At 45.5% G+C, this 19,694-nt stretch overlaps 1 pseudogene; it reads left to right on the top strand.

Annotated features, from left to right (window-relative positions):
* Positions 1-8,705: 8,705 nt before the first annotated feature.
* Positions 8,706-17,963, top strand: LOC112824005 (serine/threonine-protein phosphatase 2A catalytic subunit beta isoform pseudogene; annotated as a pseudogene).
* Positions 17,964-19,694: the final 1,731 nt, after the last annotated feature.

Genomic DNA, 19,694 nt, shown 5'->3' with positions numbered 1-19,694 from the left:
AAAATCTGTGTTTTTGACTTTCTAGTTCATGGTTGGTTTTTCTCTGGGAGTATGTGGTAATCTCCCCCAGGACAAACAGCATACACCAGGCCCTTAGAAACAGAGATGTCCTCTTACTGCAACAAGGGAAGATGGGAACTCATTACTGAGGGTCCAAACACCTTTATGCTGAGAGAGACATTCTCTGACTGTAGAGTTTATGGTCTTAGTGGGAAAGCCAGGCATTAAAGAAGGACTTGGGGGGTGCCTGGGTGACTCAGTCGTTAAGCATCTGCCTTCGGCTCAGGTCATGATCCCAGGGTCCTGGGATTGAGCCCCACATTGGGCTCCCTGCTCAGCGGGAAGCCTGCTTCTCCTTCTCCCACTCCCCCTGCTTGTGTTCCCTCTCTCGCTGTGTCTCTATCAAATAAATAAAATCTTAAAAAAAAAAAAAGGACTTGGGAGTTATATAAAAGGGGAAGTACTGTGTTCTCTGGGAACCCTAAGGAAGTTTATCAGAGGACATACGCCTGAGATATGGAAGGGGGCACCTGGGTGGCTCAGTGAGTTAAGCGTCCGACTCTTGATCAGTGCAGGTCTTGAGCTCAGGTTGTGAGTTCAAGCCCTGCATTGGGCTCCATACTGGGCATGGAGCCTAGTTAAAAAAGATGTGGAAGAAGTAAAATATCGATATATAACAGCCACACCCAATTTTGGAATCAAACAGGGGAGATGTTTTGATATCTTGCCAAATTTGCACAAGAAAAAGGAACATGATGTTTTACTTTGATCAGTTTCTAGGGTCAGATCAGGGCAGATGCCCCACTCCAGTCAAGAATAAGCAGTTCAAGGGGCGCCTGGGTGGCTCATTCGTTAAGCGTCTGCCTTCTGCTCAGTTCATGATCCCAGGGTCCTGGGATCGAGCCCTGCATCGGGCTCCTTGCTCCGCAGGAAGCCTGCTTCTCCCTCTCCCACTCCCCCTGCTTGTGTTCCCTCTCTCTCTGTGTCTCTCTCTGTCAAAAAATAAAATCTTTAAAAAAAAAAGTTCAAGCTGCTAAAAGTGCATGATTTGATGTTTGTTGCCTTAGAGATCTCTGAGGTGCACAGTGCAGCCTCCAAGCCACACGGGGATGACAATGGTTCCTAAGCCTAAGGACAGTGACTGGGGAGCAGAATCAGAAGGTGACAGTTTAGAGGCCTTGGGGTTCTGTGATAAGCTGAGTGCGCCTGTATCTTGTGAAAGGGAAGGAAAGGGGAAATTACCCAAAACTTATCACTGAAACAACACAGCTATTAGAACATTGATTTCTAAATAATGATTTGTATGCCTTGTATAATTTTAGAGCCCAATGAGTTTTATTTTCTGCCTATATCCCTTAATAAATGGTATTTTTTTTTAAGATTTTATTTATTTGACAGAGCACAAGCAGGGGGAGTGGCAGGCCAAGGGAGAGGGAGAAGCAGGCTCCCGCTGAGCAGGCAGCCGGACGCGGGGCTCCATCCCAGGACCCTGGGATCATGACCTGAACGGAAGGCAGACGCTTAACTGACCCACCCAGGCACCCCAATAAAGGATATCTTCTCATTAAAAGGCTTTTTACCATCATTTTAATTGCTGCATAATCCCTCAGATAAATATACCATAATTTGTTAAATCTTCCTCCTGCCTTTGGACATTTTGGTTTTACGTTTGGAGTCAGCACAAACAGAAACTTGGAAATTTTTAAGGACTGGAATGTTTCCTTTGTTCAGCCCTACAGGACTCCTGTCAGAGGACAGTCTAGCAGGACTGGAATGAATGGATCAAAGAGCATGGTCATTTTATGCCTTTTGCTAAATATTACTCATACTGCTTTCAAAGACGGTGTTAGTGGTTTCGGCTGTCTCAACTGTAAGGGCCAGCTTCTTACCTCTGGCTGCCGACAAAGGCGGGAATTGAAAACACATTTCAGGAGGAAAAAAGGGGTACCTTGTAACTTTCAAAGTTGCCTTCTAGTGAGATAACAAACCTGGTTGCGTTATGTCACTGGGGGTTATGGGGAGGCGCTGTACCTATTTATCTGCTTGGAGATTGTGCTTTTAAGTTTATGTCTTTACAGGCTTGTTCTCTCCCTTCTCCCTGCGTTGCCAAAGAACTGGGCCTCTTTCTACCCACTCTATCTTTTATCTCCTCTAGTTTTATGTTTTTCACTTCTTGCTTTGGTTTTAGCCTTTGGCTCATTTACATTAAATATCCTTCATCGTGGGGCACCTGGGTGGCTCGGTCGGTTGAGCATCTGCCTTTCCTTTGGGTCGTGATCTCCAGGTCCTGGGATCAGGCTCTCTGCTCAGCGGGAGCTCTTCTGTCTCCTCTCCCTCTGTGATCTCTCTCAAAGAAAATCTTTAAATAAATAAATAAATGTCCTTCATCGTATCTCCTTTGGGGTTTCTAATACTTATTTTAAAATTTTGTTTCATTTCTTTTACCAAGATTTACCTTTTTCTTATTCTTTTTTTAAATTTTCTTTGTACCTTTTTCTTATTCTTAATGTAGTTGAAGTCACTCTTTACTTTTACCCTCATTTCCTACTTCACTTTAGGGTTGTATCTGTGTCTCTTTGTTCTTTTGTGCTTCGTTCTGGTTTGTGTTTAGAGCAGGGCCGGAGAAAACAGTTCTCTTAGGAAGAAGTGTGGAGAGAACCCAGTGTGTTTACAAGCAAACGTTGAGGCCACCACTGGCCTTGAACTCCCCCTAACCCTAACCCCTGTGCAAGGCGGCTTTCCAAAACCCCCCACCTCTTGGACCCTTCCCTGACCCCAGTCCACACAAGGAGTCCAAGAGGGAGGAGCCTGCCCTTCCCCCTGTCTTCTAGCTAAGCTCTCAGAATTTCCTGGCTGACCACCTGAGGAAGCCTCGTGTTTGGGCTTTCCAACACCTCTTACCTACCTAACTTCCCAAAGATACAGAGCTGGTATGCATATTCTTGGGCCCTACAGGTGGCCAAGGACTGATGGAGTGTGCTTTCTTGGGGAGAGGTGTGGATGAGTCTGGGTGTCCACTTGTGTATTACAGGAACCCTCCAAACTTAACAGTGAGCAGGGGGTAGGAAGAGGAGTTTGTGGGCCAGAGATGATTCTTCTGTCTCCGTGTTCTGGTATGGAACTCGCAGGGGCCTGAGAATTCTGAACTGGAATGTGGCATTCTGTGGCCTCATGAAGGCATATTTGTAGTAGTTTGCTAGATTTTGTAATTTTTATTTATTTATTTTTAAGATATTTATTTTAGAGAGAGAGAGAGAGAGCGGGGTGGGGAGGAGCAGAGGGAGAGGGACAAGCAGACTCCGCTGAGCACGGCCGCTGACGCGGGGCTCTATCGCAGGACCTGGAGATCATGAACTGAGTCGAAACCAAGAGTCAGTCGGTTAAGCATCTGCCTTTGGCTCAGGTTATGATCCCAGAGTACTGGGATCAAGCCCCATGATGGGCTCCCTGCTCAGCGGGGAGTCTGCTTCTCCGTCTCCCCGCCCCCTGCTCCTGCTCTCTCTCTCTCAAATAAATAAATAAAATCTTAAAAAAAAAAAATGTTCAGGTCAGAATATGTGGGCCTCCTTTTGTACTCTTGCTGTAGAGTTGGGGTGAGCCATTCTGATTTACTGCAACCTGGGAGCTTTTGAAGGGTTATATTTAGGGGAGTGTCATGATCAAAACTATGCTCAAAGACTTTGGTGGTGAACTTTTTTTTTTAAGATTTTATTTATTTGAAAGGGTGAGTGCATGCTTCTGCATGCAAGCAGACAAAGGAACGGGGACAAGCAGACTCCACGCTGAGCCCAGAACCCAACACGCGGCTCGACCCCACGACCCCGAGACCACAACTAAGCCAAAACCAAGAGTTGGACATTCAACTGACTGGGCCACCCAGGCACCCCGGTGGTGAATTTTTTCAAAATTGAATTAAATGAGAAAGTATTAGGATAAAGAAAGAAATAGTTAAAACTCAACAGGTGACAGCTTAAAAAGATGACACCATAAAAAAGATACAAATTAAATACAGAAAAATTATTTTTACCTTTAGTCAGGGGTAATAGACACCTGATATAAGCCTTAAACTTATACACAATGTTACATGCCAATTATGTTTCAATTAAGAAATTTGTTTTGATGTGAAATGGTTAAAAAAAAAGGACAGAAAGTTCACCAACACAGAGTTAGAAACAACAGAATGCATCAAAGTGATGCACTATGGAGCATTCTCATTTGTTGGAGTTCGGTCATTCCGCAGGCTGGATTCTTCATACAGTCCTTTCTTTTAAGGTTTCCATTTTGAAGGCAAGGGCCAAACTTCTTAGTTTAAGCTGATGGTGTCCAGATTCAGGAAAGTTTTTTGAGGAGCCACGGAGATTTGCTGCACCTGCCACCCCAAGCTAAAGTATTTTGGTCCATGTGTCAAAGCCACAGATTTTGTCAGCTTAAGTTGTTCAAAGGAAATACAAAACCTTGGGCCATTGAACTGGTAAATAGATTTCCTACCCTTCCCAGTATTGATTAAGATATTGCATGACTTTTCCTTCTCTGTTTCTCTTCTCACTCACTTTGGTTTTATACAGAATTGGTTTTTTAATCATCAAAGCTAAGACATAGCAAAAAAATAATGACATCATCACTTGAAGCTTATCTCCATCTGCTAAGTTCACCACTTAGTCATGACGACACCCTAATTCTAGCAAAAAGTCTAAGGAATTATTCACCCTCCTAACCACACAGGGGAATTGCTAATATACTGGACAGTTAGAAGAACAATGGTGGTAGATCATCTTATTTAAACTTGTGAGATAATACGACAATTCAGAAGTGGAAACCCTTGTGAAATTTTTTTTCTTGTTTGGTACCCAGATCATTAGTCCTTTATAGTTGTTGCATACTGTAAGGTTTAAAGAGTCAAAAAAGCAAGAGTACTCCATGATACATTTGAAACATGAAAGATTGTGCTGTAACTTTTACAGGCACAAAGTTGAAGTTTTTTTTTTTAAGATTTATTTATTTGTCAGAGAAAGACAGAGCACAAGCAGGGAGAGAGGCAGGCAGAGGGAGAAGCAGGCTCCCGCTGAGCAAGGAGCCCGATGCCAGGCTCGATCCCAGGACCCTGGGATCATGACCTGAGCCGAAGGCAGACGTTTAACCGACTGAGCCACCCAGGCGTCCCCAAAGTTGAAGTTTCAAGCAAGTCTAGATGATCCCAGTATTCATCAGAACTACTTTAACTACACCAACATCTAAGTAAGCAGCACTCGTGGGGCTCCTGGCTGGCTCAGTCAGAAGAGCATGTGACTCTTGATCTCAGGGTCATGAATTTGATCCCATGTTGGGTGTAGAAATTACTAAATAAGCAGCATTCCTATCTACTCCAGAGCTTTTAGAATAAACTTGTTATACTTTGAGCATTCATGTGGGTACTATAAAGATAGTGATCACTCATCACTTCTCTGAAATTTCTTGCCTGCCTTCATTTTTTCAGTCTTTTTTCAATGGGTGAATGATTTCTTAAGAAGTCTGAATCTTCTGAGTACAGTTCATCTGGTAAAAGCTGGCCGGTCCCGTTTGCAGTTAATAATGAGATCAGCAGCTGTCTTTTTGTTCATGCTAACATGCTATCCAAACAAAATTTGGACTTGCAAATCAGGCAAAGTTTTCGAGTCTTCCTATTTTGTAAAAGAGGGGGACTGCTAACCAAAATGTCTTTACCTGTAACACTTGCAATAGCCTGTAATGGAGAGAACTATTGGCAGCCTACCACCTCAGCTGTGTAGGGACAGGCCACAGAGAAGAAGGTCTTAGAAGCTGTGGTCCTGGGATGCACCAGTTGGTGGGCCAGATGCCCCAGTCGGTGGGTGTGCGGTCGAGGTGCACGCAAAGATGTCCCCACATGGTCAAGGTGACATGGATGTGCCAGGTAGGCAGGTCAGGTGGCTGCCCCAGCTCAGGCCCTGAAACGAGCAGGTTGCTCAAAGTCCCAGCAGCAACACCACCCCCTACATGAAGGCCAAAGGCCTCACAGATTTGCTTGGCTTCTAAAGAAAAAAGTTTGGTTACAGAATTCTGTTACAAAGTTACTTACGTAAGCTTTGTGCTTATTTAAACTCCTTGGGTTTAACAGCTCTTCTGCAACTATGAAATGGAAACAGACTTACATTTGAATTACAAAGAAAGCTGCAAAGCCAGTGAAATTAAAAACATTAATATAGCCATATCCATAATGTTGTTCTGGAACTTAATAGTTGTTCACAGCATGATTATGAACTCCCTAGAACTTTCTGCCTGTCTTTGGGAGAGACCTAATTCTCACAGGGCATTTCTCTCTTCAAACCGACCAGGAAACCTTCCTTCCCCCAGTGTGCCAAGACAGAAGCAGCTCTGATAACTGAGGGAGAGACCCTAGAAGATGCTTATATTAGGCTTTTTTTTTTCTCATCCTCTCTGAATTACAACATAAAATTAAACTGTTCTCAAGAACACGCGGATTCGCGGATTCCCCCCAGATCCACTCTGAAAAATTATGAACTCTGCAAACAAACTATTAAATGAACACAGCAAGAACTTGATGCAAGAGGTGAGACTCAAAAGCAAGAATCCTGCTGTCTCCCCCAGAGGGACGGGGATGTAGTCCTACCCCCTCAAGCCCCAGAGCCCCTCTCACCTCTGTCAGAGCCTTCGGACCAGAAGAATCTGTGTTCCATGCAGAGCCCGGGTGCAGCAGGGGCAGAAAGCTTATGGGTCTTCAGCGACATTAATCATCATCATCTGTTCATGCTGCCAGTGATGCCAGATTTGAGCCTGGCTGCCTGGCAGTTGGTCTCTCCAGACAAGGATAGGGCTCTGCTGGAAAGAAAGATAACTGTGTCAAACTCTCTGCCATCCAAGAATTTATCATCTCATTAGGGAAATTTTATTTTATTTTTTATTTTTTTAAAGATTTTATTTATTTAATTGACACACAGAGAGAGAGAGAGACAGCGAGAGAGGGAACACAAGCAGGGGGAGTGGGAGAGGGAGAAGCAGGCTTCCCGCCGAGCAGGGAGCCCGATGCGGGGCTCGATCCCAGGACCCTGGGATCATGACCTGAGCCGAAGGCAGTCGCTTAACCAACTGAGCCACCCAGGCGCCCCTCATTAGGGAAATTTTAATTTAAAAAATTGTATGTGCCCAAGAGACAGCCAAAACAAGTTTACAAATTAATTCAAGGCAACAGAGACACATTCAGACACTTCCCTTTGTGGATAGGCAGCCAGATCCAACTTCTCATTAAATGCCAGGCTTGTGGGCATTTTTAACCTCAGTTCCTATAGCCTGTATTCCTCTCTGGTCCTTTCATGGGCTATACAACCTCAACTACTCATATATCGGACACCTGTGGAACCCCCTTTTCTTGCCTTAGAGACACGTATTAAAATATTTTAATACTAAGATATTTTAAATATTCTAGCTAGCATTTTTATGTATCAGGCAGAGAAAGTAGTGTTTTAGAATATGCCCAATCTACCATCTTGACCTGAATTTTTAACTAGAAGTTATTTTTAATAAAATACTGCTTTTTTATATTAATTTTTTTAAGGGAGGAAGGGGCAGAGAGAGAAAGTTTCGGGTGTACAATATAGTGATTCCACAGTCCATACAACACCCGGTGCTTATCACATCGGTGCACTCCTTAATCCCCATCAGGTATTTCACCCATGCCCTCGCCCACCTCCCCTCTGTAACCAGCAGTTTGTTCTCTAAAGTGAAGAGTCTGTTTCTTGGTTTGTCTCTCTCTTTTTTACCCATTTGCTCATTTGTTGTGTTTCTTACATTACACATATGAGTGAAATCATATGGTATTTGTCTTTCTTTGACTATTTCACTTAGCATTATACTCTCTAGCTCCATCCATGTTGTTGCAGATGGCAAGATCTCATTCTTTTTTATGGCTGAGTAATATTCATATATATATATATATATATATGTATGTATGTATGTATCTCACATCTTCTTTATCCATTCATCTTTCGATGGATACTTGGGCTGCTTCCATAATTTGGCTATTGTATATCATGCTGCTATAAACATAGGGGTGCATGTGTCCCTTTGATTTCATGGTTTTGTATTTTTTAGGTAAATACCCAGTGGTGCAGTTACTGGATCTTAAGGTAGTTCTATTTTTAACTGTTTGAGGAACCTCCATACTGTTTACCACGGTGGCCACACCAGTTTGCCTTCCCACCAACAGTGAGGGTTCTCATTTCTCCACATCCGCGCTAACACTTGTTTCTTCTGTTGTTGATTTTAGCCATTCTGACAGGTGTGAGGCGATAACTCATAGTTTGATTTGCATTTCCCTGATGGTAAGTGATGTCAAGCATCTTTTCATGTTTGTGCTGGCCAGAGGATGAAACCTTTCAAAAGGACTTAAAAAAAAAAGAGGAGCCTGAGGGAGAGGCCGTGGGGGTAGCAGGTGTTAGCTCCTGGTGGGTGCTTCGCTGAAGACCCCTGCGGCACTCTGGCATGCCACCTAACCTGCCCGCATTCTTCACCCACTCCCTCCCCAGTCACACAGCCTCGCCAGGCTGGCTTTAGGTGGTGCAAGGGGCCTGCTGCCACTCTCCCTGCTCCCCGGCTCCTTCCTTTGCTGCTGGGAGCTGGCAGCAGCTGGAGAAGGGAACGGTGCCCAGGGCATGAAGGGGGAAGGAGGTGGTGGGGAAGGGGATCTGGCTGCCATGGACAACTAGATGTTCACCAAGGAGCTGCACCAGGGGGTTGAGCAGCTGAACGATTATAAACAGCTTAACCAGAACCAAGTGTGGTGAGGTGCAAAAAGGCTAAGGAAATTTTAACAAAAGAATCAAAAGTGCAAGAGGTTCGTTGTCCTGTTACCCTGTGTGGAGATGTGCGTGGTCATTTCCATGATCTAATGGAATTCTTTAGAACTGGTGGAAAATCACCAAGTACAAACTATTCATGGGCGCCTATGTAGATAGAAGCTATACTCAGTGAAGACTGTGACACTTCTTGTGGTCTTAAAGGTGTGTTACCTACAATACATTACAATATTGAGAGGAAACCGTGAAAGCCGACAAGTTACCCAAGTATATGGCTTTTATGATGAATGTCTACGAAAGTATGGAAATGCCAAAGTGTGGAAATATTTTACAGATCTATTTGATTATCTTCCACTTACAGCTTTAGTAGATGGACAGATATTCGACCTCCATGGTGGCCTCTCTCCGTTCCTAGTTAGACTGGATCATATAAGCGCCTTGAATCATTTACAAGAAGTTCCACAGGAGGGCCCATGGTGTGATCTGTAAGTGGTCAGATCCAGATGATCACGGTCAGGGGAATATTTCACCACCTAGTGCTGGCTATACATTTGGACAAGACATTTCTGAAACATTTAACCATGCCAATGGTCTCACACTGGTTTCTCGAGCTCACTAACATGTCATGGAGGAATGTGGTTGGTGTCATGATCAGAATGTGGTTACCATTTTTAAAAGTGCACCCAATTACTTACTGTTACTGTTGTGGGAATCAGGGTGCTATCATGGAATATTAGATGACACTTTAAAATACTCCTTCCCTCAGTTTGACCCAGCACCTTGTGGTAGAGAGTCTCATATTACCTGGTGCACACTACTTCCTGTAAATTCCTCCTGGGAAAAACCTAACCTTTGTATGTGGAAATATACCCAGCTTTTTAAAGTATATATATATATATATATATATACACACACACACATTTAAAAACAAAACCAAAAAAGCAACAGTTATCTATGTATTTGTTTAACAAGTGGGGATCTGTCTTGGCATTAAACCATATCGTGGACCAAAATGGGCCATACTAATGATAAGCATTCAGCACAATTTGAGACTGAAATTTAGTACAATACTATGTTCTAGATCGGTCAGTCTTTTTTTTTTTTTTTTAAAGATTTTATTTATTTATTTGACAGAGAGAGACACAGCAAGAGAGGGAACACAGCAGAGGGAGTGGGAGAGGGAGAAGCAGGCCTCCCGCTGAGCAGGGAGCCTGATTGCGGGGCTCGATCCCAGGACCCCTGGATCATGACCTGAGCCGAAGGCAGACACACTTAATGACTGAGCCACCCAGGCACCCTAGATCGGTCAGTCTTAATGGTTTGTCTGCTGTATTTGTAGTAACCATTTTCCTCTGGACTGTTAAGCAAAAAAAGTCACTAACTCCTTCATCTCGTTTTGCATTTATTTGGGAAATTAGTGTTTAACTGGCATGGATTGATAGAGTTGGGAGTTTTATTCTTAAGAAAAATTCACAAGCTCACTTCCACTTAATCCCTTATCCTTCATTTTATTGAAATGTATAGTTAAATTAACTGAAGAAAAGATTCTGGGGGGTATGTTGTTAATAACATTTAAAAAGGTTTCCCTTCATTTAAACCAAATTACTGTTTTATGTTGGTCTGCATATTTCTGTATATTTGTCATGACAGTGCTTGTTTCCTATTTGGTGTACTGAGCAAATCAACTTTCCATTTTAAACAAAAACAAAAATAAACAAGAAGTCCTAGAAGCCAGAGGCCAGAGCTGCAGTGTGTGGAGGAATGAAAGAAGACTTCCCTCATTCCCAAGTCTGCATTTTTTTTTTAAAGAGACGTTTTTACATAATCTTTATTTATTTATTTTTAATTTTTTAAAGATTTTTTTTTTATATATTTGTCAGAGAGAGAGAGTGAGAGAGCACACAAGCAGGGTGAGTGGCAGAGGGAGAAGCAGACTCCCCACTGAGCAGGGAGCCCGATGTGGGGCTTGATCCCAGGACCCTGGGATCATGACCTGAGCCGAAGGCAGCTGTGTAACTGACTGAGCCACCCAGGCGCCCCAAGTCTACATTTTTTTTTTTTAAAGTAAACTCCGTCCAACGTGAGGTTTGAACTCACAACCCAGAGATCAAGCGTTGCATACTCTACTGGCTGAGCCAGCCAGGGGCCCCAAATATTTACTTTCTTTTTCTTTTAAGTAACCCTTTATTCCCAATTCTAAATGAATAAATGAGTGTTAAGAGCAGCACTTGATGGGATGTAGGTTCCAGAAAGAATGGGCTCTTCACTCTTTCAGATCTTTTTATTTTATTCACGATTAACAAATGAGATGAGAGGATTGTTGATGTGGCTGAGACTGGGATGTCAGATCTCACCTCACCTCGTTGGGTAGCACACACCAGTGGAAAATTATCAACTGTTACCTTCTTTTGGATAATAGACTGTCAAAGAGAGGTCACCTGGACACTGGGGAGGGTATGTGCTATGGTGAGCGCTGTGAATTGTACAAGACTGATGAATCACGGATCTGTACTTCTGAAACAAATAATGCAATATATGTTAAGAAAAAAAAAGAAGAAGAAGATAGCAGGAGGGGAAGAATGAAGGGGAGTAAGTCGGAGGGGGAGACGAACCATGAGAGACGATGGACTCTGAAAAACAAACTGAGGGTTCTAGAGGGGCGGGGGGTGGGGGATGGGTTAGCCTGGTGATGGGTATTAAAGAGGGCACATTCTGCGTGGAGCACTGGGTGTTATGCACAAACAATGAATCATGGAACACTACATCAAAAACTAATGATGTAATGTATGGTGATTAATATAACAATAAAAAATTATTTAAAAAAAAAAGAGGTCAACTGGATTAAAAACAAAACAAAAACCCAAAAACAGGGAATGTTTCCTTCATTTCAGAGAGAAAGTTTGCTACAAATTTCCTTTAAACAGAGGAGACTACCTCTGTTTTGGTCTTTCTCCATCTAGGGTATTGAAAATATTGTTCAATTTACCAAGATTCTGGATATGCTAAGCTTTTCCATGAAATGCTGTGTAAAAAAAAGCTCTACAGGTCCTCAGTTAAATGTTAGTCACCCCCCACCTCCCACTCCCCGTAAGTTTCTAGGCAAATCAGGCCTGTTGTTCCATCCCAAGGAGTTATGTTCTTCCTGTTTAGAAATTAGATTAGGTCTTCTTGTCTGGGCCAGATGCATCCGTGTCTCCCAAGCAGAAGCTGTATGCTCCCTGCATTGCTTGACCTTTCTAATATGCATCAGCATTCATTCCCGCTGGGCCTTGCTCATTTTGCCCGATGTCTGCTACCGAATAATCACTTTGGAAGCTTCAGGGCCGGACTCCTGCTTCCAGACTACACCCAGACCAGGAGGGACGTGGAGACGGTCGCAGGTGCAGTCATATGTGAGTAGCCCACTGGCAAATGCTCAAGCTACAGGCTCAAGTTGAAATATCTAATCTCAAACATACAAGTGAGATGTGTCTATAGACCTTCTCAAATCTCCTGTCTGGGCACCTCCACAATGTGACCCAAACTGAAGTGATTCTAGAATTCGCTCCACTGTGCAGACAGGCCATGCTCTTTCTGCGCCACATCTTTATGGCCGCTGTTCTGTCCAGTGTGCCCGGGCAAACTCCTACACCCCTCTATGGCTTAGCAGAAAAGCCCCGTCCTCTGCAAGGCTTCCCTGACTCGCTCTGTAGCAGTGGTCTCCACAGCACGATTCAGACACCCATTACTCATCCTACAGCACAGCCTGTGTCCATCTCCACCACTAACTCTGGAGCCTAGCACCTACAATAGGTAGGCCACAGATGTGCCAAGAGACGGGCCTGACTTGGGAAAAAGCACTTCCTATTGCCCTCCTCTGTGGAAGGGTGGCCTCTAGAAGCAGGGCTCTGATGGAGCCCTTATGAAATTACATATGGGAAACCCATTCAGACTTGAGTAGGGGCTATTTGCCCCTACCTAGAACATGCAAATGGAATTAAATAGTATGTGCAGCAGCTGAATCAAATTTTGACATCTATCCATGAGTTTGCCTTTTCTAAGACCAAGCCATTTCCTGAGGAGCCACTGCACCCTTTTCAGCCAGGAGACTGGGTCCTACTAAAGGCTTGGAAGAACCAAGGACCAGAAGATGGGTTAACTGAAAAATGGACAGGTCCTTAAATATGCTTCTAACTACTCCTACTTCTCCAAAACGTGCAGGCGTCCAGCTATGAATTCATCACACCCACATTAAGAAGGCACCTCCAGACAATGACTCTTGGCAGGACTCACAACTGTCTGAGTGGATGACAACTCACATAGGAGATCTTTTTTTTTTAATTTAAATTCAATTAACATATAGTATATTATTAGTTTCAGAGGTAGCATTAAGTGATTCATCATTACGTCACGTGCCCTCCTTAATGCCTATCACCCAGTGGCCCCATCCCCACTATAGGAGATCTTAAGTTATCTCTTTGCTGTCCATCTCGGGAGGAACTCAAGAAACAAAGTTCTCCTACCCTGTCAAAGTCTTCCATTCCAACATTCTTACATCATCCCCAGTCAGCAGGAAGTAGTTTGCAGAAGAAATGAGCATCCTCCCTTCTTCCATTGAAATGGAATGGTGACTTGACAGTGGGGATTTGGAGGACCCACCCAGTCATTGCCCTGACTGGCTCCATTTGCCTTCAATCTGTTCCTCTTCATCGCTTTGTTTTTCCCTCCAGTTTATCTGTTCACTCCAGGAAGGGACCCAACAGGCAAAACGTCCTGTGATGGGCACTGAAACTACCCCCCAAGTAATAACAACTACTGTGATGCCAACAAGACTCCCGGTGATTGGGGCGCCTGGGTGGCTCAGTCGGTTAAGCGGCTGCCTTCAGCTCAGGTCATGATCCCAAGGTCCTGGGATTGAGCCCCACATCGGGCTCCCTGCTCGGTGGAGAGCCTGCTTCTCCTTCTCCCCCTGGCTCATGTTCTCTCACACTCACTGTCTCTCTCTGAAATGAATAAATAAAATCTTAAAAAAAAAAAGACTCCCCATGATTGACCCCACGCCAGTGATCAACCTGACCTTTGCTGTTTAGCTGCATGTACCCATCAATCCTTGTTTCATGTTTTCTCTATATAAAGTTAGTAGTATTCTCAGCACCTTGAAGACAGTTCTTGGGACGTTAGTTTGCTCTCTTCCCAGTGTTGGCCTCACTGAAATAAACTCCTTTCTTGTTGCACCACCACTTGTCTCTTTGCCTTTGGATTGTGGCCAGACTCTGTCCTTTGGGGCCTCCAGAGCCAGGGGCTCTTATGCCTTGGTCGCTGGTAACAATGTAATAAGTAAAATGTTTCTCTGAGTCCTGAGAGCTGCTCTAGCAAATTAATTGAACCCAAGGAGGGGGCCATTGGAACCTCTAGCCAATAGCCAGTGGGTAGGAAGCACAGGTGGCATGAGAAGTGGGGAAGGGGCGGTCTTGGAGAACTGAGCCCTTAACCTGTGGAATCTGATGCTTTCTCTGGGGGCATGGTGTCAGCGTTGAGCTGACTGGGAGGACACCCACCTAGCGTCCGAGAATTGCTTGGATGTGGTTGGAAACCACCCCCACACATGAGAATTGGTGTTTAGAACCTCAGTCTTCCCCAGAGCCGGGCCCGCCTCTCTGAGCCAATAAAGGGTGGAAAACAACAGTGTGAGCCCTCTCTGCAGGCGGCTAGAACAGAGACAGAGTCTGTCTGAGCTTTGTCCCAGTCCTGCTGTGGGTCTGACCACTGGGATAGTAGAGAAGGAGATCTAGTTTCTTCCTGTGGTTTTCCCTCCTGGAGAAGAATGGAAATTTCCTCACTTCTAAGGCAACAGAAGGATTAGAGAATGTCTCTCCTATCCTCCACTGAACAATGGAATGGTTCTGTTTGTTTCAGAGCAAAGGCCCCAGAGCTGTTACCAGGCCTTCCCTGAGCACGGAAGCAGGATGGGGTATAGGATGTGGAAGCAGGGTAGAGAGGGGAACAAGTGGGACCCCCCACTTCCCCCCGGGGACACCAGCCAGGCTACCTCTGGTCCAGACCCATCTCTCTCCAGAATGAGGGCAGGCGAAGGAATAGATTTGGAACTGTAAGGAATTACCTACTAAAGGACAGTTCAGTCAGTGTGGGGTTCAGTCCATCTGCACCCTGCACAGAAGGCTGCTTTCCTCCCCAGAAATGCTGAGTACATGGGAGTGCTGACCCCTGAACTGTTCTCTTCCCAAACACTCTGCCTATTTGTCTCCTCTGTCCTGGGGCCTCCCAGTAGGACCTGCCGGTCAGCCACTGACTAAACGCTGGCTCTCTGAAGCAGCTTTGTTTCCTCAGCGGTGTCCACCCCCTGCTGCTGGGCGCCCCTCCCCAGCCTGGGTCACTGGCAAGGAAGCTAAAAGAGCTCCAGATATATGGCAGGTAGTGCTGTGTAGTCATAGAGCCAGAACTCCTGGCTTGAAATCCCAGACCTGCTGTTGACTAGCTGTGTGGCCTTGGATGAGGTTTTTTTTAAGGATTTATTTATTTGAGAGAGAGAGTGCTTGGGCTCATGGGCATGCCTGAGCATGGGGGGGAGGGGCAGAGGGGGAGACAGAGAGAATTTCCAGCAGACTCCTCGCTAAGCACAGAGCCCGACACAGGGCTCGATCCCAGGACCCTGAAATCATAACCTGAGCCAAAATTAAGGTCAGACCTCAACCGAATGAGCCACCCAGGCACCCCTGGATGAGTTATTTAACCTCTAAATGCTTTAGTTTCTGCATATGTACAACAGTAATTATATTAATACCTACATAGGATTATTGTGAAGAATAAATGATTTCATATAACACCCTTCAGACTGATGCCTGGGTAGTTCTAAGTCATTTGTGAAGGCAAGCTGCTATTTTTATGAGGCCAAGTCTCAGAGAAAAGGATCAAGTGCCTGGGGGGAGGGGGCAGTACGCTACCGTATATCAAGTTCTCCATGGGGGCCAAGCGCTATGCAGATACTTTATCCAGTTAACCACTTCCAAGAACAGAGGAGAAACAAGGATGCCCAGTTTACAGATTAAGAGCCTGAGTGGCCAAGTGGTCCAGCTGGGATTCAACACCCAAGATAGCTCAGACACCAAGCTACAGAGGCCAGAGAGGAGATGAGGTAAAGAAAACCAGTAGGGTAGTCGTGGCATTGATGTGGGTATCTACTGGGGCCTTTGGGAAGGGGCAGGGGTTGCTCTGGTGAAGCCAGGAAATCTGACTTCAATCTTTCTAGCTGACGAGTCACTTTTGCTCCTCAAACCACAGGGCTGAACTTGGCAACTAGTAGCTTCTGAGATCTACAAGTTATAACCCAGACACCCGGGAGACTGAATCTCCTAAATCCCAGCTGCAAAATTCCTGGAAGTCCTGATTGGCCCAGGTAGTATCTAGTGTCCATCCTTCAATGGCCAAGGGCCAGGTTTTCCTATCGGAGTGCCGCAGGTCTCCCGTGGATGCCCAAGGGGGCGGGGAGGGGAGGGTCCTGGGAAAGGAGAGCCTGGCCCCCAGTCCGTAGGTGTGTATCTGATAGGCATCCCCTTCTCTTTGTCCTCCATCTTTTCTCAGCCCATTGCTCCTGGTGGCTCATACTTTCAAACTGTCTTGACTTCTGTGCATGCAGACTCTCTCTCCTTAGGCCTCATTCCACCTCATGTCCTCTCTCCATTCTTGCTCTCTAACCATAACCCACTGCTCTTGCCTGAAACTCGGCATGTTTCTTTATTCAGATTTCTAGGAAAATTCACTAGTCCTGCCCACATTTCCATGGCAGGCCAGTTCATAAGTACTGTCTTGCTTAAGGACTAGCTACCTTGTGATACAGAGTTTGTGTTCAGGAATCTGCTAGGGTGACACAAGGCCTCACCTTCTACAAGGCTGTGTGGGCCGGATGATTTCACTGTGGGCATGGGACAGGGGCCTGTACCATGAAGAGATATACATTATGTCTAGCCATTGAAAGGATGCTCCTTCCAAAAGCCTTCCCAAGCTTTTCCCTCCTGAAATCCACTACCCATCACATTAGACCCTTGAGCCTGTCATGGGATGCTGAGTGCACTTGTCCAGTTCCTACTGCGACAGAGATCCAAATGTACAATGGCTTAAACAAGTAAAAGGATTGTTTCATGCTCACATATAAATGGGGGCTAAATAGTCCAGATCAGATCTGATGGCTTTACAGTGTTGGGGGGTCTAAGCTCTTTCTGACTTGCTATTCTATGATCCATAGGGTATTGGCCTCGTCTTTATGGATCAAGATGAATCACTACCACAGTCCTGCCAGTGGGAAGGGGGAAATGCATTTCCCTTCCCTGTAAATGCAGGAGCCGGAGCGTGCACACATCACTTCGCTCACCCTGGAACCTAGTTCTCTGACCACATCAAGCTGCAAGGGAGGCTGGGAGATAGAGTATTCTGGGTGATGATATGTCCAGCTACAGGCTGAAGATTTATTACTAAGGAGGAAGGGAAGAGTGGATATTGGACAATGGCACCACCATTTTCCTGTCATTCATTTTTGACCCCTGTCCACCATCCAGTTGGTCATGACATCCTGGCCCATCCCCACTCCTGATGCCTTCCCCATAGGGCCTGATTCTTTCTCCCCACTGATGCCATCACGGACTGGGCCTTCACAGCTTCATACCCAGTGTCTACCGAGAACCATCTAACTGATTTAGCCTCCAGTCTCTCTCCAGCCCCGCCCCGGGATCATTCTGGAGTGCAAATCTGATCACTCTGCTCCCTACTGCTTGTAGCAGAGATTTTAACTGCCAATTTCTGAATCCCTGAACTGACATGCACATTTTGCACATGTGTGCATTTTTCTGAAGAGACCTTCAGATTCTCAAAGGAGTCTGGGATTCCCCCTCAAGCTAACAGGCTCAAGTCGAAATATCTAATCTCAAACATACAAGTGAGATGTGTCTACAGACCTTCTCAAGTCTCCTGTCTGGGCATCTCCACAAGGTGACCCAAACTGAAGTGATTCTAGAATTCGCTCCACTGCGCAGACAGGCCATTCTCTTTCTACGCCACACCTTTACAGCTGCTGTTCTGTCCAGTGTGCCCGGGCAAACTCCTACACCCCTGTATGGCTTAGCAGAAAAGCCTCGTCCTCCGCAAGGCTTCCCTGACTCGCTCTGACAGCGGTGGTCTCCACAGCACGATTCAGACGCTCATCCTACAGCACAGTTGTCAGCCTGTGTCCATCTCCGCTACCAAACCACTAACTCTGGAGCCTAGCACCTACAATAGGTAGGCCACAGGTGTTTGCTGAACAGTTGTCACCCGTGCCCCCAAAGTGAAGTGCTGTTTCTAGAATGTAGATCTGAGTGGCATGTCCCGCTTCCCTAGTTCCTTCAAGTTCAAATTTGTTATGGTGGCTTTTTCTCTGGCCTCCTCTTGCTATTCTTTGTTTTTGTTTTTGTTTTTGTTTTCTACTCCAGGAACACTGAAGATCTTTTAATGCTCCAAATCCATGTTCTCTCTTGCCTTGAGGCTTTCTGCATGCTTCTTCCTCAGCTCCTCTTGGCATGGCTATACCTCGCCATCCTTCAGATAGCTTCACTACTCCAGGAAGCCTTCTTGGACCCCCTTCCCACCCTCAGACTAGGCTGAGGGGCCCACCCACGTGTCTCCATAGCACCTCATACTTTCCCAGTTTCAACACACATCATCTTGCACCAGAATGATGGATTTGTCTTTCTTTCCTGCAAAACTGAGTTCTGTGTCTAACTTGCCCACCAGTATGTCCCCAGCCCCAAACACAGTACTTGGATGACAGCAGGTCCCTGAGAAATCTGTGTTTGATGAGGGTTGACAGTTTCTTGGTTGTCAGTCTGTTTTTCAACAGCTTGCCATTGCCTTTGGAACAAAGACTCTTTAGGCTCTTTATCATCTGTCCTCATGGATAGTCAGTCTCATCTCTTCCGAATCCACCCTTTGATCTCAGCATCGCACTCAGACTCTACACGGAAGTCCTACTGAACTGAGTGAAGGTCCCCAAATGCCTGCTGTCCCATCGTTCAGCCTTGGCAGTCCTGCTTTCTACCTGGCACACTCTTGCCTCTCCTTACCTCTCCCTTCTCTTCCTTTTTTGGCAAACATCCACTAATCTTTAGATTTTCAGTTCAGATACCTCTTCCTTTAGGAAGCCTTCCTCGGATTCCCAAGACCAGCTCTGGTAGCCCTTAGCAGTACCCCGCAGCATTCTGGGCTTCCTTCTCACCATTCCGTTTTCCTAAGTAGATGGCCAAGTGGAAGCCTGAGGCACGGTATCTCTAACGTGAGCCCAGTGCCTGCGCACAGTGGGCACTCTAGAAATATTTGTGGAAGGGGTGCCTGGGTGGCCCCGTCAGTTAAGCGTCCGACTCTTGATTTCAGCTCAGGTTGTGATCTCAACGTTTTGAGATCAAGCCCCGAGTCAGGCTCCGTGCTGCGCCTGGAGCCTGCTTAAGATTCTCTCTCTGTGTGTGTCCCTCTGCCCTTCCCCCACTAAAATAAAAAAAAAAAAAGGAAAGAAAAATAGAAATATTTGTGGAATGAATTATATTGCCTGGTCTTATTCCTTACTATTGGCACCGTGTCCTATCTTCCAAAAACAGTTTGTACGCCCCACGAAGGCAGTGAGGGAAGCTAAGATATCTGTGGGCCTCTTTCCAAGCCTAAGCTTCATATCTGTCCCCAGCAAGCCTGATTTATGTTGCTTGGCGGCTGTGCTGTCAGGCACTTGACAAATGTATTAATCAGTGGAGCCTTGGCTTAACGTTTTGGTAAGCCTGGGTTTGGGAACATGGTAACCTTAGACATGGTTTTTCTAAGGGGCGACTAAAGCCACTGCCAGTGTATCTTTTTGAAACAATGTTTTCGTTTTCT

The sequence above is a fragment of the Callorhinus ursinus genome, unplaced genomic scaffold (genome assembly GCF_003265705.2).
Source record: "Callorhinus ursinus isolate GAN/ISIS: 27379988/994484 unplaced genomic scaffold, GSC_fseal_2.0 scaffold9, whole genome shotgun sequence".
NCBI classification, from domain to species: Eukaryota; Metazoa; Chordata; class Mammalia; order Carnivora; family Otariidae; genus Callorhinus; species Callorhinus ursinus.
This window is presented reverse-complemented; position numbering and strand designations above follow the sequence as displayed.